Source organism: Ornithorhynchus anatinus, chromosome 17 (genome assembly GCF_004115215.2).
Source record: "Ornithorhynchus anatinus isolate Pmale09 chromosome 17, mOrnAna1.pri.v4, whole genome shotgun sequence".
Classification (NCBI taxonomy): Eukaryota; Metazoa; Chordata; class Mammalia; order Monotremata; family Ornithorhynchidae; genus Ornithorhynchus; species Ornithorhynchus anatinus.
In genome coordinates this window covers 8,766,944-8,793,182 of record NC_041744.1, presented here as the reverse complement: position 1 = coordinate 8,793,182, position 26,239 = coordinate 8,766,944, and the positions used below count along the sequence as shown (strand labels likewise).

At 44.3% G+C, this 26,239-nt stretch overlaps 1 protein-coding gene across 2 annotated transcripts in view; it reads left to right on the top strand.

Annotated features, from left to right (window-relative positions):
- The first annotated feature begins 609 nt into the window (after positions 1–609).
- Positions 610–26,239, top strand: part of TAOK1 (TAO kinase 1) — a 128,523-nt gene continuing 102,893 nt past the window's right edge. The window contains exons 1-2 of one of the 2 annotated variants that reach the window (XM_001510546.4): positions 610–1,164; positions 8,395–8,512. The gene's annotated coding sequence lies outside the window, so the exon portion shown is untranslated. The remainder of the gene's footprint in view (positions 1,165–8,394; positions 8,513–26,239) is intronic. The other variant, XM_029082246.2, reaches the window with a different exon arrangement.

Below are 26,239 nucleotides of genomic sequence, written 5' to 3'. Positions count from 1 at the left end.
TTAGACCAGTGCTCTGCACATAATAATAATAATGATGTTGGTATTTGTTAAGCGCTTACTATGTGCAGAGCACTGGTCTAAGCGCTGGGGTAGACACAGGGGAATCAGGTTGTCCCACGTGGGGCTCACAGTCTTAATCCCCATTTTGCAGATGAGGTAACTGAGGCACAGAGAAGTGAAGTGACTTGCCCACAGTCATTCAGCTGACGAGGGGCAGAGTCGGGATTCGAACTCATGACCTCTGACTCCAAAGCCCGTGCTCTTTCCCCTGAGCCATGCTGCACATAGTAAGCGCTTCACAATTACCAACATTATTATTACCAACATCATATTATATGTTTATGAATGTGTTATGTTACATAACTAATATTATTCATGTATTATTAGTACCAACAGAAGAAACATAAAGAGGGGACCAGGACGGGCCTCCCCTGGCTCAGTGGGCCGCCTCGGCCTCAGCGCCGGGCGGCGGCCTGGAGGCGCGCATGCGCGCCGGGAGGTGAACCTCGCGCACACCCTCGCGCGGGGCCGGCCCCGCCGGGCGGGAAGTCTCGCGAGAGCGGCGGCCGGGAGTCGGGGTTGGGGGAGGGGGGAGGGGGGGAGCCGGGCTCGGGGAGAGCGCGAGAGGGAGGGACGGAGCGCCTGAGGCGCCGGGGGGAAAGCGGGGCCGCCGGCCGAACGACCGCTCCTCTAGCCCGGCCTGCCGGCGGCCGACCCGGGGACCCGGTCCGCCGGTCCCTCCCCCGGTCGAGAGAGCGACGAGGCGCCGTCCGTCGCGTGTCGTCCCTTTGTGCCCGCCCCTCCCCCTCGGCGGGGCCGCAGCCCCGGAGGGACCCGAGGGAAGGACGAGGCCCCGGCCGCTCCCCCTGAGGCGGCCTCGGGCGTCCGTCGCCCGTCGGTCGGTCCTTCCCCCGGCTCCTCCCCGCGCCATCTTGTCTGGTCCCGGCCGGCCGCCCGCCCCGTCGGGCCCCCCTTTGTCGCAGAGCTCGGGCTGGGCGGCTCTCCGGGGCTCCGGGAGGGGGGGGGCGGCTCGTCCCCGTGCCCCCTCCTCCTCCTCCTCGTCGTCGTCGTCGTCGTCGTCCTCCTCCTCTCCGGCGGACCGGCTCCGGGAGCCCTGCAGGGGGCTGCGCCCGCACACCCCGCCCCGGGCCTGGCGGCAGAAGGGTAAGGGATCCGCCCCGGGGGCGAAGGACGGGACCTCTTAGGGGGGGAAATTAGGACGACAGGACCCTCCCTGCCTCCCCTTGGGGGCACCCCGGCGGAGGGACGTGGGGACACCCCATCTTCGGAGTTGGGCCCACCCCGACTGGGGGACCCCAACCCCCCGTGGGCCCCATCCCCAACTTGTTTTCCGGCTCCCGCCCACCTTCCTTGGTTTTTTTCCCCCCATTTTTTCCAAGGGGGGAAGCGGGATTCCCACCCCTCCTCCCCGTCCTCCACCGCAATGCCGCAGAAGTCCAGGCTTCTTCATAGACCGGGGTGGAAATCGAAGGGAGGGAGAACAGGGAGGAGGGAATGGCGCTTCCCAAGGAAAGCTTCCTCCTTTTCCTCTCTTTTTAATCGATGAGGAGGACCGGTTTGACACCCCCCGCCCCCCTTCCCTCTCCCCAGGTCTGTCAGAGGGAAGGCCCAGGCTCCGTCTGCCTTGGGGAGGTGTTTGCTTTGGAGACAGGAGCCCCTCCCCTCGTAGGGGCTCTTTTGGATGAGTCTGGCTCCCGATATTGTTTTTCAAACACCAGGACGATGGCCTTGTGGCTGTGGCTCCTGATAGTGTTTTCCAACATCCTTGTGAGCAGGTTGGATTTAGAGCGAGAAATCATAATCGACCAATTCTCTCCCTTTGTTACAATCCCCCCGGCAACCCCCATAGGGGTGACTTTCCGTACTTCCAGAAGATTTCTCCCGAAAGATTAATAGTAATGTTGGTATTGAAGTGCTTACTAAGAACAGCGCTGTGCACAAAGCGCTGGGGGAAATATGGGCTAATCAGGCTGTCCCACGTGAGGCTCACAGTTAATCCCCATTTTCTAGATGAGGTCACTGAGGTCCAGAGAAGTGACTTGCCCACAGTCACCCAGCTGCCAAAGTGGCAGAGCCGGGATTCGAACCCATGACCTCTGACTCCCAAGCCCGGGCTCTTTCCACTGAGCCACGCTCCTTCGATTCCAGGCTGGCGTGTCGGACATTTGTACCTCCCGGGATAGTGAAAATAGTGTTCCCGAGCAGGGCAGGCGCAGGAATTTTTTATTATCCAGGTGAGCGACCCCTTCTCCTTTCGCGGTATCGGTTTGTAGACCAATTTTAGTGTTTTGCACCCTACTTTGGGGTGCCCAGTTGGACAGCCTAACAGGATCTAGATTCGTGCAGTTAAATACGTTGGTCCTTCTGTTGTGGTGGTGTTTCTTTGGCTTCTTGTCACAGTGGTTTGAAAATAAATGCTCCCCCAACTTGACCTACTTCAATCCGTTTTGTGGTAGGCCTTTCCCTTTAAGAGTAGGACAGAAATGGTTGGGGGGGAAAAAAGGAAAAATTAACCTCAAAACAGCATCATTCGGGTGGTAGGCAGGTAGGGCCTTTTATAATCTGAGTGTGATTCGTCTTGAAGGCCTTATTGTTATTTTTTTTCCCCTCTAGGAGTGCTCTATTTCTGTCATTTATCATCTAGATATCGAGCAAGGCCTAGCCCGTTTGACTTGCGTTTTAGGGAGTCTTAATGAACGGAACGAAATGTGTCTCTTGGCTTTTGGAAATGCTTTTGTATTTTTATGACAACTTCATTGGGTTTCAGGGTGGGTATACCAACCTTCGGATTAAACGTTATCGATTAAAAATGCAGCGTGTAGGTGGGATATACCGTATTGTGATTTTTTTTAATGTATCTGAGTGAAGGCTATCTTCTGGGGAAGCATTTAATTTCATTCTCCAAAATGTCTTCTGTAGTGAGCATTAGTGTACCTTGTTGAATGTTGTCGTTCAGAGGCCGGAAGAGTTTTCCTTATGTGTAATGCTCTGATGTGTTGTATCTTGCAATGGATAAACTTGTTTTCAAGACCATGACATATCAGCGTGTCTTTAGCACGGTCAATAATGACATGTTTACATCTAAAAGCCATTTCATTTTTAGATTTTTGATATAATTGTACTTCCCGTGGGATATTTTTAGCTCAAATTTGTTTTACCCGAAAGCTAGTTTGACTCCTCATTTTTATTTCATTCAGATTTTGCCTCTGTTCATATCGACTGTTGAATAGGTTCACTGCTGGTGCCCAAGGCCAGAGCTAAATAAAAACTAATGTGATCATTCGTGTTGAACATTGCTCTGGTGATGCGTATTTTCCCGGCCTTCTTTTTGTAGTGATTTTTTCCGGTATGTCAAACATATACGTGTGAATTTCTATTTCATTGTCCTAAGTGTCATATTGTAGATTTACCTCTGTGGTGCAAGTCGCGTTATAAAATCTCTTTTTTCACTTTGATTAAAAATGAGACTTCAAAGGTGTTCCACTGTCATAGTTAAACTAGAATCTAGGAGGAGTCCAGGTATTTAGATGAATGACAGACACATGGCTTTGTTGTCATCACTAGTGGGGGTCCAGATGACAGTGCACCTCCATCACATGTTCTTCATTTACTATTAATGCTCTTTTTAAGTTTTTCCTCCATATATGTAATCTGGGTTAATTGTGTCTGGGGTTATTTCCAGCTTTTATAGATGGGAGAATTTGCGAAACCTAGCTGAGTGGTGTTTTTTTTTTTTCTTTCAAAATTTTTGAAATGGATAAGAATTGCCTTTAAGGCACTGAAACATTTAGGGGCTTGTGAAACATTCAGTTTCTTTTATCGTCATGAATTCAGAAGGCTCTAAATTGAAGGCTAGAAGGGATCAATAACTATATCTACAACGTGATTGTTGCACTTCCTGTATATAGTCTTAAGGAGAACAATAGATCCAACAGTGGGTCAATAACAATGTTCTGATGCTTGGAAAGGAAAGAAAAAGACTTTTCCATGGAAATACATGGCTCATCACTGATCCTGTGTTATCATGCACTTTTAAAGGGTCAACTTCTTTTCTGTCCACCATATAACCGCAGAAATGTTTAGATGTAGTTTCTCCTTGGATCTTCCCAATAGGGCTCTCCATGACTAGCCATGGGCCCTGTACTCTAATTAATCTTGAGAATTTTTGTTGTTGATAGTTAGGCATTAATACCTAATCCCAGTTAGAGTTTTCTGGGAGCCAACTGTTGAAGCAAGATGGGCATTGTCGAGCTGCTCGAAAGAATTTGGATGCATTTCAAAATTGCCATGCGAAAGGGTATCCCGGGTGGCTGGGCCCCTGGCATTGCAAAATTTGCATTTCTAGTTTTTCCTCTGTTTTTAATCAATCAATGGTATTTATTGAGCATTTACTCTATGCAGAGCACTGTGCGAGGCACTTGGGAAAGCCCAATATGAGTAGATAGACATGGTCCCACAAGGAACTTCCAGACTAGCGGAAAGGGTTTGCTTTTTGTTAGCTATCTCTCTGCTGCAGCATGTGATCACTACTTAACTCAAACAATTTATTATTGCAGTAATTACTAATTCGAACTTGTCTATACAAGTGCTTGGGCAGAAATTAGAAGCTGTAGGTATTTGCACATTATAGTTAAACTGGAGAGCATCTTTCAGAGCCCTGGTTGAGTGAACCTCGTTTTCCACCAGCGTGTATCTTCTGGGTAGTTTACAGAATCTAGTCTTATTTATGTAAAAACCCACTCTACAGGTTGGCATTTGAAGTGTCTACATTTGCTCCTAGGTTTTCCTACTTTATACGGGGGGGAAAGGGGTTGGGGAGGGGAACATTTGGGATTTTATTTGTAAAAGCCACAAGAATTTAATGGACTTTTAGGATCGGAAATCTCTAGCCAGGCCCAGTTTCAGCAGGGTCCTGGGCTGCAGCATCTGAGATGGGTCCAGCTCTGAGCCAGTTTCAAAAGGTGAGCCCTGGCTGAAATGGAAATGACCTGGGGGCCTGTGCCCCATACATTGAATTTCCCCTTTCCTCTGTGGGCTGCTTGAATGGTAGTCCTGGGAGCCCAGGGGACAGTGTCCATAGGGAAAACCAAAAAGAGATATCAGTGCTCCCAGAGATGAGGCCCAGGCCATCTCCATTTTGACTTGACCTCAACTGTGACCCAGAGTAGCCTAGCTGCCCAGCTGCACCTCCCTCTCCTTGACTGGCAGCAGGGGGTTTGCAGAAGCACAAGATGGGCATCTAAACTGAGTCTGGGTGGAGGTGACTTTTGTACTGGCGACACCTGGCCTCACAGGGGTCAAATGAGTCCCGTGGGCTGGGCGCACTCAGGTGGGCCTCTAGTGTCGAGAAAGAACAATCGTGTTCCTCATCAGGCAAATATAATAATAATGTTGGTATTTGTTAAGCGTTTACTATGTGCCGAGCACTGTTCTAAGCGCTGGGGTAGACACAGGGGAATCAGGTTGTCCCACGTGGGGCTCACAGTCTTAATCCCCATTTTACAGATGAGGTAACTGAGGCACCAAGAAGTTAAGTGACTTGCCCAAAGCCACACAGCTGACGAGTGGCCGAGCTGGGATTTGAACCCATGACCTCTGACTCCAAAGCCCGTGCTCTTTCCACTGAGCCACGCTGCTTCTCTATTCTCTTCTGCTTCTATATTGCATAGCAATTTTAAAACTCCAGTTGAACAAAAAGCTTTTCCCAAGATTAGTGTCAAGGAGAACTTAGGCATTACTCAGGGAGTCACAGTAGATAGCAAAGAAGATAACACTAGAGAATGGAGTACAGCATATTAAAAAAACAACCCTCTAATGTTGAATTTGAATTTCTTCCAGGTCCTCTTCCTTTACCTACATTAACATGGCTCCCCCGGCCAAAAAAAAAGAGGAAGAAGTTCATTTGAGTTTAAGAAGGGTGTGTCTGTGGGTGGGTAAGGAAGCATAAAGCTGTTTAATGCATTTTTAAAAAAATTTTGCCATAATTTGAATTCTTAGATTCTCCAGGTCCATGTATAATTCCCCTCTGGGTGTTCTCTTCCAAAGCTTAGTACAGTGTTCTGGACACAGTAAACACTTAATAGATATTATTACTACTACTCGAATTGAGGATTTGTGTTCTTACCTCCCTAGGAATTTGAACCAGACTTATCTTTTAGGCTTTTCGGCTAGGGTGAATGGGAATTTTTTATTTTACAGCTCTAGTTTTTCTGTTGATCTGAGCTACCCATGCTTTGTAAAGAAAGACAGAAGGGCATTCAGTATATTAATTGGAACAATTCCACCAATTGTATTTGAAGAAAGTAGAAGGTGAACCTTTTCTTTTTCAGGCTATATTTTTATATGATGTAATTTAAACGAATTAAACTTCGTTATTATTGTGGGTAATATTTGTGGACTCTACATTTGTCACTGTTTACTCATCTAAAATTGGACATGTTGCTGTCTGATTTGAGCTCCGGTTGGCTTGGAAGTGGCCTCAGGTGGCAATTAGTTGGGAGGGTCCGAGAATAGGGAACTCCTGTCCTTGCCATGCTCCACCTTAACCCCTTCCTGTTTCCTGCGGCCCTGCCTCTGAAAGAACAGAGCTGTAGCCACAATGCAGCCCCTGCTGAGCCCTTGGGCGAGTATAAGATGACGTAAACAGGCACATTCCCTGCCCACAATGATCTTACAGTCTTGGGGTGGGGGGAGCTAGACATTAACATTTTTTTTAAAAAAAAGGTTACAGATCCGTCACTGGGCCACACATGCACTTAGGCATCACTACCCACCCATCTGCTCTCGGACACATACACCCACCCGCAAAGCTGCCAAGTCAGTCACACATGCAGCTCAGACCGATATTGACCTGTGGCGATGACCTCAGCGGGATGGAGCAGCATGATGGAGCAGGAGAAAGTGAGGGAGGATGTAGCCCCTGATTGGTCAATTTCCAGCACTGGCCCTGCTGCTCTAGGATTGTTGGCCAGTCAGTGGTCACGTCAGGAACCAGGGTCACTCTTGCATTGGTCTTTTCCTGCTACTTAGCTGCTTAGTTGGCTCTAGACAAGGACGGAATATTGATCCGAGCTCATCCCTTGCTTTCCCCTGTGTCTCAGAGGTCCCTCGGCTGCCCTTTCCATCTTGTCCGCTAATGTACACCTCTTTTACCTGTTTCAAGCATGAATCTTCTGTCATTCATTTTTGTTAATGCCCCCCCGTCCCCCCCTCCCCAGACTGTAAGCTCGTTGTGGGCAGGGAATGTGTCTATCAACTCTGTTGTACTCTCATGTCTTGTATTTGTCTTGTGTCTATGTATCTTGTATCTGATGCATAGTAAGTACTTAACAAATACCATTAAAAATGAAACAAAGAATTTCACTACACATTTTGGAAAGAAAATGCGTTAGTGGCAGTAAGAATGGCATTTATTTAGCACCTGCTATGTGCAATACATTGTACTAAGCACTTGAGGAAAGTACCACAAAAGTAAAAATACAATGAACTTATCTAATGGTTGAGACAGACCCCCCCCAATTATTTACAAATACAGGGAACTTATAATCTAATGGTTGAGACAGATACCCCCAATTATTTACAAATGGTAAGAGCAAAAAGGTCATCGAGTTAATAGAGTGAATATGCCAGGAAGAAATATCAAAATACATCAGAACAAGTAATAGAATGTACAGTTGGAAGATGCATATGCATGTTAGTGCAAATCGTGTATGCATAAATGCAGAGGATAAGTGAATTGTACATTCCAAGTGCTTAGTACAGAGCTTTGCACATAGTAAGTGCTCAATAAATACTGTTGAATAAATAAGTACATAAGTGGTAGGACTGGCTGTTGGGTTGAAACAACTCAGAGTGATGGGAATTAATTGGGAAAGACAGGCTTCCTGGAGGATGTAGGATTTTGGGAGAATTCTTTGAACATGGGAAGGTCCGACGAAGTGATTCCCAGGCTGAAAGAACATGAGCAAGGGATTGGAGGTGGGAGAGTCAGGAGCGTGGTTTATTACATGAGCTTGTAATAATAATAACTGTTACCATTATGTAATAAGCACTTAGTACTGTGCTGTGTACACAGAAAACACTCGATAGATGCCATTGGTTGACTGATAAATAATTGCAGTATTTGTTAAGCATTGCTATATACTGGGTTAAGTGCTGAGGTAGATTCAATCCAATCAGATTCAGTCCTTGTCCCACATGGAGCCCACAGTCTAACGTGGAGGGAGAACGTATATTGAATTCCCATTTTGCAGATGAAGAAACTGTCACAGAGAAATTAACAGATTTGCCCAGAAGGTCACCCAGCAAGGGAATGGCGGAGCCGGGATTAGAACTCAGGTCTCTTGACTCCCAGCCCTGTGCTCTCTCCCCTAGGCCGTGCTGCTTTTCCAATGCTGCTTGTGAGGAGCAGAGAGTGCAAGCTGGGGAATAGCGGTTGAAAAGAGTCGATAAATAAGGTTGAGAAAGCTGGTGGAGAGCCCTGAATCCAACGGTAAGGAGTTTTTGTTTGCTCTGGGGGATTGGGAGGAACAGCCATGGCAAGTTTTTGAGAAGTGGAGAGAATTATGCAGGGCAACATCGCAGGAAGATGATCCAATTAGCAGCGTAGAGGAAAGACTGGAGGGAAAAGGGAAAGAAGGTTGGGAGACCAGAGAGGAGGCTGTTTCAGTAAGCTAATGTGCTCTGGTGAGTGAGACTTAGAACTAGTTGGGGGTTTGGCTGGAGAGGAAGGAGTAGACATGGGAAATATTTTGGGCAGAATTTGGCAGTTGATTGGATGTGCGAGCTGAAAGAGAAGATTCAAGGACGACACCCAGGTTGTGAGTTTCTGAGACAGGATAGATGATGGTGCTATAGACAGAGATGAGAAAGGGGAAGGGCAGGATTTTGGTAGGGAAAATGTTAAGTTGGACATGATGAGTTTGAGGCAAGAAGGAAGGCGAGATCAGTGGTGGGAGAGGGGGCTGGTTCTGTGAATCATCTGCAAAGAGATGATAGCTGAAGCCTTGCAAGCTGAGGAGCTGCCCTAGAGGAGTGAGCATAGTATTTATTGAGTGCTGTATGCTGAGTACTATATTAAGCTTTGGTAGAGAGATTTGGTAGACACGTTCTCTGCCCACCAGGAGAAGAGTAGGGGGCCCAGTATAAGGACTTGTAGGATCCCCAAGTTAGGGAATGAGAGAGGGAAGAGGAGCCAATGAACAGGACTGAGAAAGAAGTAGGAGAACCAGGTAAATACCATGTGGACAAAACCAAAGATCTGGTCATTTTCCAAGGAGAAGGGAGGGTGGGAGTCAGAGCAATGGTGTCAAAGGCACCCTAACGGTCAGAAGTGCCGTTAGAATTAGGACGGAGTAGGCCGTGGCTATGAGAAGGTCACTGGTGACCTCGGAAAGTGTAATCCTGTCAGATTGAATGGGTCAAAAATGAGTGAAGAAGAAATTGGTGGAGAGGAAGTGAAGGCAGTGGGCTTGTATGCGCTCATTCAAGGAGGTGACCAGGACTGGAAGGAAGGAAAAGTCCAGATCGCTGCAGAGAACCGTGGAATCCAGAGAAGGCTGTTGGAGAAGTCGGCAGTTTTCTATGTACAGTGTGTGGCTCCCTGGCAAGAGGGTCATGCGATGTCAGAAGAAACAGTTGTAAAGATGCTCCCAGTGTTGATCCAGGCAAACATATTCTAAAACTCATTTTCCCGAACTGGGGGTTTGCAAGAGTGTAAGCAGAGTGAAGCAAGCCTGGCCTGGTGGATAGAGCATGGGGAGTCAGAAGGACTTAGGTTCTAATGTTGGCTCTGCCACTTGTCTGTTGTGTGACCTTGGGCAAGTCATTTCACTTCTCTGAGCCTCAGTTACCTCATTTATAAAATGGGGATTAAGACTGTGAGCCCCATGTGGGACAGGGACTGTGTCCAGTCTGATTAGCTTGTATCTACTGCAGCACTTTGTACTGTGTCTGGCACATAGTAAGCGCTTAACAAATACCACTGAAAAACAAAACAAAACCATGTTACAGGAGAATTATTGGTAACTGGATATTGTCATTCTAAGTTTATAGGCTTTGAACCTCAGCTGGCTCTTGAAATCCGGAAAAGCCTTGCCTCTTTGCCCAAACTAAACAGCTCTTTGTGTTGTAAGCTTTAGAAAACTACTTTCAAGTAAAACCTTACTAATCCATCGCCATCTGGCCAATAACAGCCCTGGAAGACTGTAGTGAAAAGCATCTTTCATCCTCATGTAGAAATGGAAATTAGTCTTACCTTGGTGATAGGAGCCATATAAATACGTAGTATTTGTAAAACGACATGAGTTTTTCTCAGGGTTTCAAGATTTTAAGTCTGGCTCTGATAGGGACAGTAAAATATGCCCACTTTCTGATTCAGTTGCTGACATTCATTCTCCATCCTCAAGAAAGATGGAATCAGTGGATCAATCAGTGATAGGTATTTTGGTGATTTCTATGTATGGAATACTACTAAGTGCTTGGGAGTCTAGAGAAATAAGTAAAGAATAGAAAAAGATGTGTGCAACTCTGAAGTTGTAAATAGCCCTTTTATTTTCTACTGTTCTATGGACATTTGTGAAATTTGTGAGTATAGTGAAATGTTTTTGTGCTATTTTAATTCATTTTACTTGTTTCTTAACAGAATGCTGTGTAATGCCAAAAAGATTTTAGTGCCTTTTTAAAATCAAATTTAGATGTATTATCTGGGGGGAAAAAAGGAAAATATTTTTTATTAACCATTGGGAGAGATGCAATCTATGTTAACATGATTTTTAGAGATAGACTCAGAGTACTATTTTGTTTCTTGACTCATAAACCTGTGTTTTATTTTGAGTTGAGCTAGTTGTCTAGCAGTGGATTAAAATTAAAAAAACCCCAAAAACTTCTGGAGAGACCCACTGCACCCAAAATCAGCATCCTGTAAAAAATACAGTTAGGTTTCTCTTTGGGGGCTGTGGGGTTTGGTGGAGGTAGGTCTTGCCTATACTGTTTATTTGTTAGGCGGCAATTTGATTATTTTAATCATTTAGGCAATTTCACTGTGCAGGTTTGATTTGAGAAAAGGCTAGCAATGGTTAATAAAGCTGTTTGAGACTGAGAACAAAAGTTAATTTTAAAATCAGTGAATATTTCCCAGAGATGATAAAATAAAATCTAGCATTTTGCAATTGTTAAAATCAGTCAGTGGAATTTGAGTGTCCTCTATGTATTAAGCACCTGGGAGAGTAGAACAGATTCGTTAGTCATGTTCCCTGCCCACAAGGAGTTTACAGTCTAGAGGGAGAGACAGACATTAAAATAGATTATGTTTATGTATGTGAGTGCTGTGAAGCTGAGGGTGGGGTGAATATCAAGTGCTTGAAGGGTACAGACGCAGTAGGGAAGCAGCATAGCGTAGTGGATAGAGCATGGGTTTGGGAATCTGAAGGTCATGAGTTCTAATCCCGACTCCACCTCTTGTCTGCTCTGTGACCTTGGGCAAGTCACTTCACTTCTCTGGACCTCAGTTACCTCATCTGTAAAATGGGGATTGCGACTGTGAGCTCCATGTGAAACAGGGACCGTGTCCAACTCGATTTGCTTATATCCACCCCAGTGCTTAGTACAGTGTCTGGCACATAGCGCTTAACAAATACTATTATTATTATTATTATGAGAGAGCAAGCAGGGGATGAGTATACTGATGTAGATGTTGGCCATTTTGTGTGCAAAGATTTTTTGCACCGACGGCACTAATGCAGCAAGGTTCCTGGTAGTTTGAACTGAGTTTATATCAGGACACTCTGATGGACAACCAACAGGACTGGGCCTCGAAAAGGTTGAGTGTGAAGAAACCATGCCAGAGGGTCTGGGGAGGTTTGGGCAGGACAGGCAGGATGAGTAGGCAGAAATCCCGGTCTGGAGAGTCGGGGAGGCCCTGGTCCCTCTGTAATTCCCCCTGGCTCAGTTCTCCCCAGTCTCACTCACTTCCCCTTTCTCCCACTCCTCTGTCTGTCTCCCCTTTCCTGCTTCCACCCGACTCCAACTACCTTGCACCACTTCTCTCTGGCCACATCTTCCTTGTTCCTTACGGCTATCGCAGTGCTACTTACCTCCTATCCTCCAAAGTGCTGGGACCCTTCCCTCCCACCTTCCTGCCTTTCTTCCCCTGCTTCCCCACTCCTCCCTATTTTCATTTTATTATTATTAATATGGCACTTGTTAAGCGCTTGCTCGGTGCCGGGCACCGTACTAAGCGCTGGGGTAGATACAAGCAAATTGGGTTAGACACAATCCCCGTCCTAGATGGGGCTCCCAGTCTCAGTCCCCATTTTCCAGATGAGGTACTGAGGCCCAGAGAAGTAAAGTGACTTGTCCAAGGTCACACAGCAGAAAAATGGTGGAGCTAGGATTAGAACCCATAACCTTCTGATTCCCAAGCTCGTGCTCAGTCCACTACGCCATGCTGCTTGTGCGGTGAAGCCAGCAGCCTAGTCTAATACTCTTAGAAAATACTGCCTTTTTTTTCTCCTGTTCGTTTACTTTTGGAGGGTGAATTATTCTCTCAAACTGATTTTTTTCTTCCTCCAGTCCACTGTGAAACAGTGGAACTTAGTGAACAACATAGCCCCAAAATTTCTGACTCTTTTAAATGAGTGACCATCTCCATTGTCTTGGAGGGTTGGTTAAACTTTCCTCAAACATCAAAATCTGGGCTTTTTGTGACTTTTAAAAAGTACATCTTCTTATGATGGGTTCTGAGTCCACATTATTAACAGAAAGGTTATTAATATTAATGAGACATGACTTATTCAGGCCAAAAATAAACACGAGGCAACTCTGAAGGTTTGAAACTTAAAATAGTTTTTGTAATTTTCTCTTTTTTTGACATGGTAATACGTTAAAGGCTCACCATCATTTTCTATTTGAACGAAACAATTGGATTAAAAGTAGCTTTTTTAACGGTGTCTCAGAATTCTGAGTTGTAAATTGAGTTCACCCTCTTTTGGTGGTATTGCAGGTTTGTGTTTTGGGGTGGAAAGCAGCAGTTCTATGTTTTTCTCTTTGAAGATTACTGAATACAATTAGCATGTCCAAAATTTGGATGGTTTAATCGGGCTTTGGAAGACATAAAGTAGACATCTTTGTCGATCGGTTACTTTGTTCCATTGTGTGATGGTGCATAATTAAAATCCATGGCACGGTGGTATGTTTTATGAATGCATTGTACTTATTGAAGTATTAGAATAGTTGATGGAATTTGAGTTAGGGGAACTCATTTCACACAAGCAGGCAGTTTTGGTATTGCAAGAGTGTTTAGAAGTGAAGCTGGAATGGAGTTTGGATAATTTTTTACAAAATATGTATTGAAATTTAATCCTCAGAAAATGGATTTATTGAAATCTTGTCATTTGTCATGCTGCTAAAGAATAGGGAGCAAAATAAACCTTAGTTTTGATCACTTTCTAATGTGGTTGTTCAGTGTATTTATATGACATTTTTAACAATACTGTCTGCTCAAGTGGCATTTTTCATCAGTGAATATCTGTGTGCTTTGCTAACATTAAATTTCACTGCACTTTAAAAATAGCTAGAGATTGTGTTCCTCTTTTTGATAGATGAAGAAACAGGTTCAGGGAGCGGTCAGTCTCAGGTTTTGTGAAACACGTGAGGCATTTTCTCATATAAAACATACCGATATATGCTTCAACTTTTTAACTATTTATAGGTTCATAATTTTCCACTTTCCTGTGAGACATTTTCCTTATGAAAGTTTTAATAGCTAGTTCTTTGAAGACGCTCAAATGCTGTAACCATACTGGGGCCTCTCAATGCGCCAGGGTGAATGAGGGAGTCGGGGTCGAGGGAGCCCTTCTTCCTTGCTCGTTTGTTCACCCAAGTGGGGGAGGTGGCCAGATCGTTCTCAGTGACTTCTAGCCTAGGCCCAAAGGCCCCCAACTTGGGTCGAGGGATTAGTGGTGCTGTCGGAGCTTTGCTCCAACTCACTCCATTGTTCCTATCCCATGCGATCATATATCCCTGACTCGCTCATGACACCAGGCCACTCCCCCATTCCTTATCCTTGTAGCTGTCCCTCACTTCCCAAGGAAGGGTTGGAAGGTGGATGAGCGGCCGTCTGGGCATCGTTGACTTCTTCCCTTGTCCCCGGTGGGGCTCTGCCAGTCGGTTCATCTGCCTAAGTGAAATCTGATTTAGTTCTCCAAGGTCCTGGGCTGAGGAGCCTGGATTCAGCTCTTCGTTCAGTGGGGCTTTAGTAGAATGAACAAATGCAGCTATTTATCATTGTGTGAAGAGAAAAGTTGCATCTCAAGAGGCAATATTCTTGATTGCTTCTGTTATGCTATTTCTCTTTTAAACAGTGGAATTTTAGCATTCTTGCTGATTTTTTATATGGCATTTGTTAAGTGTTTACTATGTGCCAGGCACTGTACTAAGCGCTGAGATAGAAGCAAATCAACTTGGACACAGTCTGTGTCCCACATGGGGCTCACAGTCTTAATCTCCATTTTACAGATGAGGTAGCTGAGGCACAGAGAAGTGAATCGATTTGTCCAGGGTCACCCAGCAAGCAAGGGGTGGAGCTGAGATTAGAACCCCGGCCCTTCTGACTCTCAGGCCTTGTGCTCTATCCACTAGGCCGCCCTGCTTCTTTATTTTTCGAGGCAGACTATACCCCAACTTGGAATTGGTAGTGTAGATTAATTGAATTACCAGTGAATTTTGATAATAGCTATAAAGATACTAGGTTATCTTAGTGGCTCTTCGTAATTGCCTTCATCAATATATTTTAAAAACATTTGATTATCCTGAACAGTAATATCCAGATGAGATCATGCATGAATTTTTTCTGTGTACGTTTGCAGTAAGTGACTAGGTATAGCTTTCTTCTGTGTCCATGTGGCCCAACCTTTAGGATCCCAAAGATTGTCCCTCCAGACAGTAATCTCATTGTGGGCAGAGAACGTATCTACCACCTCTGTTGTATTGTACCCTCCCAAATGTTTAGTACAGTGCTCTGCATTAGCATAAGCGCTCAATATATACCTTTGGTTGACAGACCTGGGAGTAAAAGTTCAGATGGGAATGCTGATGTCAACTCTCCTGATTATTGGTCATAGAGGTCTTCTATGCTTAAAACACCCTCGTGTTGTTTCCTTGATGTCAACTCTCCCAATTATCGGTCATACAGGTCTTCTGTGCTTAAAACACCCTTGTGTTGTTTCCTTCCTCAGTACTTCTGCGATTTTGCATAGACCTGGGGGAAATGGGATTAAGCAACTTCCCTCAACCTCTTTTAAACTCTACTATCCATATAAGCCTCAGGTTCCATTTTGTAAATATTGTTAGGGAAAGGAGAGTGCACCTGGATTTGGGATTCACTACTAAGAGTCTTGTGTGACTTGGAAACCTGGGGTCCGGGCCATCTCGACTCCAGCTCCTAAGCCCTGTGGCTGATTAATTAGCTAGACTGGAAGTGGGACTACCCTTCTTGTGGAGGGCTTCCTTGCATATGGGGTTGGCTTTTTGGGTTGCTAAGTATGTGTGCATAGCTCCCGACCCCTCCCCCCCAAAAAAATTAAAAAATGAAGTTGTCCAAATCCTCGAGGCTGTGAGGGTCTGCCGTGGGTGGGGAAACAGCTGATCCTAGCTAAATCAGCCAGGTTTGATTTAGCATTCTTGGGGCCTTTGGGTCCAGCTTGAGTGGACTAGATTCAAATCCAGACAATTTTGGGTGTTAGAGGACTGGGAGAATTAACATGGAAGATCACAGGCAGCCCAAGTGTTTGGGGCTCCACCACCCTGCTCTCCAAAACAGGAGAGCATGTGGTTTGTGGAAATATTTTAAGATGGAGAAAAATCTCTTGCTCTTGTTTCAGATCTGTATAGGTACAGGTAAAATAAAATATTAACATCGAGGCCAGAATGATTTAAAGCTACAGCTTTTGTGATATACCCTTGACTGTGACCAGCCTGAATCAAGCCATAGAAATTTGGCCCAACACCCGGCCTGCAGCTCTGGCTAGGCTTAGTGAGACCCAGCCTCTCTCCCGGGCGGGGCCGATGCTACGTGTGCGCCGGCGTCCCTGTGGATATTCATAATTCCAGTGAGTACACAGGGGCCGCTGTTTGTAGTTTGGCCTGTCATGTATGCGCAAAAACACCCCAACCTCCATCCTGGCCAGGAGCTGGGGTCCCCCACCCACTCTCTAGCTCAGAGGAGGTCTGAAATGGGGAGGAATGTGGGGGCTGGCCTGAGTCCAGCTTCCCCCTTCTGTCATTTCTCCTGTTTCTTTGCCAGAATTACTTTGGAGTTTGTGAAGCAGAAGTGGATGTTACTTATTTATTATCTCCCTGTAATCTCAAACACTGGCCACTAATACTGCTGTGTCAGATGGCATTGTTCATCTTTTAAAAAGTTCGGATGGCGAAGTGACCTCCCAGTACAAATCCCCAAATGAGTGTGAAATTTGCGGTGTCTTAGGCCGATGCAGAGAAAATGACTTTTCTCTTGACTAGTGAACTGCTTTCTGTTTGGGAAGCTAGGTATTTTGATGAGAGGATTTGTGTGTTTTTCATGTCCTCCTGGAGAGTATTTGCTCTCTACTAGTCTGGTGCTATCGGTAGTGGACCTCAGGCCAGCACGGCCTTCCCTCTTCTTGTCCCCCACCCTACATTTTGGGGTGGGATTGGCAAGGAAGTGAGAGGTTGTTCCTGCTCCTTGGACTCCTGCACTCACTACTGCTGCCAGCCACCACTTTGGCCAGCTGTTTTTGCTGATGCCAGATGGGGGCTGAAGTGGCCCAGAGCCCGTTTCTCCCTTGCCAAAGGACCACTTAGTGACCTAGGCTCTGGATAGCAGCCCTTGCTAGCCTAATGGTAGTCCATCCCCTGGATCTTCTCATCGGATAAGAGGTCTCCCATGGTTCTGGCAGCCTAGGTTTCATGCTTGGAGATTAGAAGAAAACTTGGTGAAAGGTGAAGCTTTCTCCTGCCCCTCCAAATATATAGTATAAAACACATGCCCCACATGTATTGGTTAATCGTTAAGATGTGCATATCTGGCAGGGCATGCTGTATGAAAGGGCCCTAATTAGAAGCTTTGGCTCATCTTTATTGCCCTGTTGCAGATTGAAGTTGGTTAAAACTCCTCTAGTCACACGGTTTAGCATTTCTTTGGATTCATACAGATATAAGAAGAGCTGACATTCTCAAAATCACCGTGAAATTATTCTTCGGTACTTGGGTGTGACTTTGGTATGTGTTCTTAAAAACAGATAGAACATGACATCATACACTACTTGTGGTATGGGGTAGTCAGCTCAGATGAATTGCTAAGGAATTCTGTTTTTTCCCAATAAATACCATCAAGATATAAAATGATTCCCCTTTCCTGAAAACATAGTTTTCTTTTGTGGTATGTAGTTATTCTTGGAACCTAACTTTCAGTTACCTTTTACTGTATGGTCGCATGATTTGAGATCATACTGTCTGTGCCTTCCTTTATTCATTCAGGCAGCTGCTGCTTTCTTGCCATGAGTATGCCAGTATACCTAACATCTTGGTTAGTTCATTGAAGAAGTAAAATTTTGAGGTCTTAGCTATTTGCAGTTGTTTTAATTTACAAGTCGTGGCTCTTGGCATTGACTAGTTGATTCTTCAGTGGTGGAAGGAAATGAAGTGGAGTCAGATGGCAGAGGGCCAACAATAATAATAATAATAATAAAAAAAGGAAATGTGATATTAAGCACTTACTGTGTGCCAAGCACTGTACTAAGGAGGTGCTGGGGTTGAGTCCCTCATGGGACTTACATTGTAAGTGGGAAGGAGAACAGATATCAAAAACACATTTTACAGATGAGAAAACTGAGGGATAGAGAAGGTAAGTGACTTGCTCAGGGTCCCACAGCAGACAAGTGGCAGAGCCAGAATTAGAACCAAATTGAGATAGGACATTTTCAGGCAGGGTAGGGCCACCTACCTCCACAGGAACCCATCTGGCTCCTTTCCCTGGCCAAGGATGAGGCTGTACTGCTTGATCAAAACAAGCCAGGTTGAGATAGAAATTTGTCTCAAGGTCATGATTGATAGCTACCAACTTGGGAAGTACTAGAGCTAGTTGCTGTGGAGAAGAAAAAACAATGTGATTCAGTCTTTTTGTAATAATTCTTTTTGCAACTTGAGTAGTAATTTATTTGGGACATAACTACATGAGTATGTAAGGGCTAATGAATGGCAGTGACATGCCATTATTGTCATACCTTTCTATGACTGGTTGAAAAAGACTTTTTTCCCTGTGGATATACGTAAATGCCTCTCATAACTATAGATGTGTTTTTAAGAGGTGGTTATTAGCGAAGGAAGCATTTGAAAACTATCGTTTTAGTGGGAAGAGAACAGTATAATAGAGTTGGTAGGCAAGTTCCCTGCCCACAAGGAGCTTACAATCTACTCTTCCAAATGTTTAGTACACTGCTCTGCCATAGTAAGCACCCAATAAATTCCACTGATTTTTAAAAAATGATATTTAAGTGTTTACTATCTGCCAGGCACTCTAGTAAGTACTTGGGGGTGGGGGGAATACAGGCAAATTGGGTTGGACACAATCCCTGTCCCACGTAGGGTCGGGGTCTCAATGCTTGGAAACACACAAAATTAAATTACAGGTAGGGAAACAACAGAATGCTTGACTATGTATATAAATGCTGTGGGGATGGGGTGAATATCAAAGGGTAGAGACTTTAAGTGCATAGGTGTTGCAGATGGGAAGGAGAATAAGACAGGGAGACAAGAGGTTAGTCAGGGAAGGCTTCCTGGATTAGTTTTGACTTTAGTAGAGCCTTGAGGATGGGAAGAGGGGTGCTTTGTCAGACATGAAAGGGAAGGGAGTTCCAGGCCAGAGGGTGGGTGTGAGCAAGGGGCCCATAGTGAGAGAGATGAGATTAACCTGCAATAAGTGGATTGATGTTATTATTCAATCAGTAGTATTTATTAAACACTTTTTGCGCAACACTTTACTAAGCTCTTGGGAGAGTACAGTGCAGCAGAGTTGGTAGACACATTCCCTGCCCAAATTGAGCTTACAGTTTAGAGTCGAATGTACAGTCCAGAGGAGTGAAGTCTTCAGGCTAGATTGTAATGGGAAAGGAGCGAGGAATACTGTAATTTATAGAGGAGGAAGAGATCTGATTGAGTTCTTTAAAGCTGATGGTGAAGAGTTTCTACTTGATGCAGAGATGGATGGGCCACCATTGGGGGAGATGGGTTCAGGATGATGTTTTTAGAAAAATAGTGTGGGCAACAGAGGGAAAAATGGACTGGAGATAAGGAGCCCACATTATTAGGGTTTAAAAGTAAATTTTTCAGGTGAGAAATCGGTGACCAAGACTGTTGCTTTATATTCTTTCCACCATCATCCCCACAAAACTTATGTACATATTTATAAATTATAATAATGTCTATTTTCCCCTCTCAACTGTAAACTCACTGGGGGCAGGGGACATGCTGTCTGCCAACCTTGTTGTATTGCACTTTCCCAAGTATTTAGTACAGTGCTGTGCACACAGTAAGCACTCCATAAATACTATTGATTGATTTTTTTTTTTGAAGGACTACTGTATTTCCTCTGTGGTCAGATTAAGAACTATCCAAATAATGGTCCCTAAGATATTTCCTGTAATAATCTCCCAAGTATTTATGGTGTCTTAACTATTCATTACTCACCAAGGAATTAATATTCCAAAAATCTGTTATGCCGTGGCATTAAATGTGAAAGATGAAGTGTAAGTATTTGCCTCAATTAGTATATTACCTCAATAACTAGACCCGGGCCCCTGTGGGATGGTAATCCTAGAGGTTTTATTGCAGAGATCCAATCAAGCTTAGCCTTCCCCACCAAAAAATAAATAAATAAAATCTAGTAGCAATCCACAGGTGTAGTAACTGAAGCTTTCTGCTGTTAAAAAGTAGGCTACTGACACATCAACATGATAGAGAAGGTTGTAAGAATCGCCATGAAGGCTATTGAGGATTATGCTTTGTGCTAATTAGGTAAGTCACTTATCCTCTCTGCCTTGTTTTCACATCTTGGAATGTTGATTTATATGTCCAACTTCAATCGTGTTTTTGGAGCGTCTATTGGGCTCAGAGCACTGTACTAACCACTTGGGAGAGTACAGTACAAGAACGTTCATTCAGTCGTATTTATTGAGTGCTTACTATGTGCAGAGCAACATAACAGACACGTTCCCTGTCCACAATGAGCTTACAGTCTAGAAGGGGAGACAGACATTAGTATAAATAATATAAACAACTTCCCACACATGTTGGGAGAATTAATTAGATGTTTCATAAAATGCGTTAGATGTGTCAGAAAAAGAAGCCTGGCAAATGTAGGTAGGCGTGTACTGGGTTCCCTGCATGGTAGGTGGTGCCCAGACACCAGAGGATTGTGGAGGACTTGGGGCATTAAATCTGCATTAGGGCTGCTAGCACAGCTTTCCCCAGACTCCTGTGTGAGCAGCGTGGCTATGGCACCGCAGAAAGAGGGAACCCACTGGAAATGTGGGGGAGGAAGGAGCATGAACATGGAAGGTAGAAATGGCGAAGTTTTTGGTTCTGAGCTCTCGACAGCCACCCACTCCAGTAGGAAATTAGGAGTCATGATCGAAAAACGGCTGGGCTGTGTTCCCTGACTTCTACCAAATATAAGGTGGTATTATTACTTTTGCTTTGATTTGCTTATTCTGCACCGAAATTCCTATTTCCAAATGTGAACTCCCTCCCACTTGGGAAGGAATAGATTGCAAGTGAGGGAGGTCCTGACTAGAATTCTAATCCCCTCTTTTCTGGATTTTACATTTCACCGATGGGGATTGGGACAGCGTGTGCCTTCCGTTGGTCTCTTCATCTGGAGCCACTTAGTGCAAATCATTCATGAATTTTCCTTTCGTGTTCGGGGCCTTATTGTGTTAAGTAGTTGAACGTAGTGTGATTGTCAGAATTTCAGAAATTAAATCAGAATTATTGTAATTTTGGGGAAGAGGGAGTGCCTAATAACAATTTTCCAGGACCCTCACTCACACCCTCTTTGCTGTACCCGAAAGCTCTCCTTAGAGTTCCAACATAATTGTTTTGTATCTGCAGCATAGAAGTCCTTACCCTGAGGAATATTTGCTGAAGTTAGAGGGTTCCATTCCAGTTTGAGAAATAGTGGCAGAAGCTTGCCTTTTCTTACCTTTTCTCTCCGAGGTGTTTCTGTAGTTATTAAAACACCAAAATAGTACTGGGATGTGTTGGGAGTGTGACATACAGGGGTCCACAGAATAATCCTTCCACTGCACTCTGTGTCTGTCAGGTCCATATTAAGCCATCTTATCCAGTTTTGGTCCCCATACTTAAAACGTTTAAAAAAGGATGTAGAGAAACCAGAGAAGCCTCAAAGGTCAATTGCTTCTGGAAAAATAAACCCTTTAGGAAAGGAATTGAGATCGCCTGCTAGTTTAGGGAAGGGAAGGATGAGGTGATCGAATAATTGTCTTCAAGTACAATAAAAGTCTATTTTCTGAGGAGGATGCTAGCCTGCTGATTCTGATGGCCATAGTTAACCAGGCAAGAAGAAATGGATTTAAATTAGAGGAGAAAGTTTGGTTGAAGCTAAGGAAGAGCTGCTTGTCTCTTAGGGTTTGAAGTCACCAGCCTGGGCTATGGAGAGATTTATGTGGAGATCCTTGGAGATCTTAAAAAAAAAAAAAATAGTCCCTCTGTCCTGGATAATTGGGTTTTTAACCTGCCAAGAGGTGGGGGACTAGGCCAAGTGACCTCTTGAGACCTCTTCCAGTTCTGACAGTCCCTCTAGGCTGTAAGGTCACTGTGGGCAGGGAATGTGTTTATTTATTGTTGCATTGTATTCTCCCAAGCACTTAGAACTACACTCAGTAAGTTCTCAATAACATGGTCTTTTTCTCATTTATTCATGTGCTTTCCTCTTCCTGTAGGTATCCCTCTCCTGTCCCCAACTTTGTTAACTTTATATTTTCTTGTCATCCAGCAAAGACAAGAAATTCCAGAATGTGCTTTCTAGTAAACTTAGGTCGTTGATATCCTCTGTGTGATAGGAGGGGGAAAAAAATAGCGCAGTTTGTTGGTGTAGATTCCATTGGAGCCATTTTGCCAATAGGTGAATTTTTCTCTGAAGCACTAAACTTTCCGCTGAGGTTGCCTGAATTTAGAGGAGGCCTCTGCGGTTTATTAGTTGTTCCTCACAGACTAGGAAAGCTGCTGTTGTTCTTGCAACATAGAGGTAGCAGTTCTCCTCCCCAAGGTCACCCACAGCTAAGCCAAGAGCTGGAGTCAGAATGGCCTTTGGCCTCTGTTGCACTGAGGACAGAATTAGCTTTAATTGTCCATGCAGGATTCAAGAATAGCTCATTATACAATTGGAAGTGCACCTGATAATAATATTAATGATGGTATTTGTTAAGCACTTACTATGTGCCAGGCATTGTTCTAAGCACCGGCATGGATATAAGCAAATCATGTTGGACACTGTCCCTGTCCCCTGTGGGACCTCACAGTCTCAATCCCTTTTTTCCAGATAAGGTAATATAGGCACAGAGAAGTGAAGTGATTTGCCCCCAAAGTCATTCATTCATTCAGTCATATTTATTGAGTGCTTACTGTGTGCAGAGCACTGTACTGAGTGCTTGGAAAGTACAATTCAGCAATAAAGAGAGACTGTACACCAGGCTTACATCTAGAAGGGGGGAGACTGACATCAAAACAAGTAAACAGGTATCAAAACAAGGTCACACAGAGACAAGTGGTGGATCTGGGATTAGAACCCATGACCTTCTGACTCCCAGGTCATGCTCTATCTACTACACCATACTGCTTCTCAAAGTTGTGTGTGTGTGTGTGTGTGTGTGTGGAGATGAAAACGCACCTGGAAGTTGGACACACCGACCTACAGTGGCTAGCCCGAATTCAGCAGCTGCTGAGAATTCTAAACCTGGTGGAATTACAACTCTGGTTATGCTTTCACATGTGGTCTTTCTTGATTCAGAAGTGGAAATGTCAGGCAGGACTTCTGGAACTGAAGTTGTTTGAACTACACCGAGTTCTTCCATAAAGTGTGTGATGATTTTGGCTTGTGCTGCCTTTCAAAGAATGAATCACCTTTTCGGCCAGAGACGTGGATCGTGATCTGCATTTCTATATTCATGTGGGTTGCTTATCAGAAACCCTTAGCAGTTCAGGAGTTCCTGACCATTCAGCTTCCACACTGCTGTCCTCCTTGAGAAGCGGAAGGCAGCTGGGGAGAGACCCAGCCCACCTTGCTTCTGGGTGCTGTAGAGGGAAGTGAAGTAGCCCTAGATAGAGAAAAGGCCTTGAGCTTCCTCTCCCCGGGACTGCACCTTCTCCAGTCTCCTCTTCCCTTGGTCTTCCTGCTGCCACCTGCACCTTTCCTTCCCTGGGGGACGGGAACTGTGTCCAAATTGATTTGCTTGTATCCACCCCAGCGCTTCATATAGTGTCTGGCACACAATAAGCACTTAACAAATACCATAATTATTATTGTTATTATTACTGCCACTGCCCCCAGCTTTCCCGAAGACAGGTTTTGTTATTTCTCAGACAGGTACAATCGATGGTCCTCAATCACTCAGTGGTATTTATTGATTGCTTACTGTGTGGAGCACACTATACTAAGTGCTTGGGAGAGGACACATAATAAAGTTGGTAGAGCAGCGTCCCTCCGCACAAGGTGCGTATGGCCGCAGGGGGCAATGGACATTAAAATAAATTACAGATAGGGGACGACACCTTGTGCCCTCATGCCGGGCCCGGTAATGCTGCACATGAGTGAACCTGGCCTGAGTTGTCAGGACTGTGTTGTGAGGACATGGAAGTTCCCTTGCATTCTGGGCAAAATGTTTAGCGAGAACACATGCTATGACAAAACTCAGAAATGTTAAAATGCATAGTTTCCCTACCTGTTTTGGCTTGGATGTTTGTTAGCCATTCGACAGGGCAAGCCTCACTACTTAAAGCGTGCCACACTGTCAGAATAAATAGTTTGTGTGCGTGCCCGTAAAGGAGGACCACAACACAAGTTTCTCTTAACACAGGCCGGATTTTACAAGAACACAACCTCTGCATTATAGGAGAATTGGGTGTACTCAAATCTCTGTTTCATCATGAGTTTTTTTTTTTAATGGTATTTAAGTGCATACTGTATACCAAGCACTGTGATAGAAGTTTATCAGGCTGGACTCAGTCTCTATCCATATGGGGGTCACAGTAAGTAGAAGCATCAGTAAATTGCTGCCTATTTTAGGAACCTGTAGTGGATACTACTAGAAAAAGTTAACTCCTGGTGCAAAAGGACCTAATTTTTAGAAAACTTTTACTCACTTGAGGGAATTTGGGTTTGCAAACACCATAGCATCCAACAGGCTTGCACTTGAAGGATGAATGTTTCCTAATTTCCTAACAATGTTCTAGATAGAATGCATTTTTGCAGAACTCAGTTTTTTGTTTAATGTTTATAAAGCTTTCAGGGTGTATCTTCCATTAAAGAGCTTTAGTTTGCTCATTATTTATGATTCACCATATGTTTTTTTCTCAACAGTAGCATGTAAGCCACCAAAGCACTTTATAAATGTTCATATTAAATATCGACTTGCTTGGACTATTATGTCAGTGTGTCCAGCAAATTTTTAGAATAAAAAATTGATGGAAGTATTTATGGAAGAAATTCCAACAGTGAATTGAATGAACTGAATGATTTAATATAGTTGTACTTTCACCATATATTAAATGAAAAAAGCTGAGAACATGATGCTTAATAAATTGTAAATTAACCTGCATATGCTGGAATTTATTTGGAAGAGTTAAGCAATTTTTTTTTAGTATTTCCATGCCACACAAGTGTGTACTTCATTCCTCTAATTTGGTTTCGAAGCAAAGGACTATCAGTGTGGGAATAAAAGTTGTTAAGCTGTCAAGGCTTCCAATTTTTCAGTTTTTCTGTTTACCATTGAGTTGTGCTTAGCCATCTAATGAATCAGCAGGAGTGTCCAAGGCATATTAAATTAATACTTTTCTGTGTCGCAGTAGTACACTCTCTGTTCTACTAATGTTGACTCATCGCTGCCCGAATCTATTTGCTTACTGTGTATATGTAGGGAATATGCCATGTAGTATTAAATCTGAAAATTCCAGGCTGATGCCTTTGAGTTACATTTTACTTCAATCAGCTGTATTTACTGAGTACTTCGTGTGTTTAGAGCAGTGTAGTAAGCACTTGGTAGGTTACAGTTCAACAGGATTGGTAGACATGATCGCTCCCTTCAAGAAGCTTGCAATCTAGTAGTGTGGGGAGATTGTCAACAAGATAGATTTGTGCACCATTTGATGTCAGACATTTACTTGAAATGAAAATTTATGGAAAATTTTATCCTGCCAAATTTTAATTCAGGACTCGAAAGCAGCACGGCTAGTGGATGGAGCACAGGCCTAAAAGTCAGAAGGATCTGGGATCTAATTCCGCCCCAACCACTTGTCTGCTGTGTGACCTTGGACAAGTCACTTCACTTCTCTGTGCCTCAGTTCACTCATCTGTAAAATGGGGACTAAGGCTGTGAGCCTTATGTAGTGTCTAGAACTTATATCTACCCCAGCACTTAGGACAGTGCCTGGCACAGTAAGTGCTTACCAAATAGTGTAAGCAAACAAAAAGAACCCCAAGTAGACGAGAAGAGATTTTAAGAGGCCTGGTAGCGTTAGCATGTTGATGAGTTTCCCTCCTGCTCCCAGAAAGGTGTGACAGCCCATGGGAATTTGAAAAGTTAAGAAAGGAGAAAATTGATGCTACTCCATATCACCTGAGGTATCGGCAACCTTTATAGCAGAGTTTTCAGTCGGCAGGGCTGAGCATTCCTTTGAAGGACCTGTGCTTGTGACCTTGGTTTCCAAAGGTGTATAGGCGTGAGCCCAAGCGTGTGGAAATTGGGAAGGGCCAGAATGTATTTGGTGGTTACTTTCAGCCAACCAGACACAAGATCCAGGGCTATTTGAAGGGCAACACAGCTAGATTTTCCCCAAAGCCATTTGCCTTTGCTGTAACCCTATCAAGAACCTAAAAGAGTTCTCGTGGACCTGTAATTCATGTCCTCATGGCCTCGTGCTGCCACCTGGATACAGTCTCTAATACTAA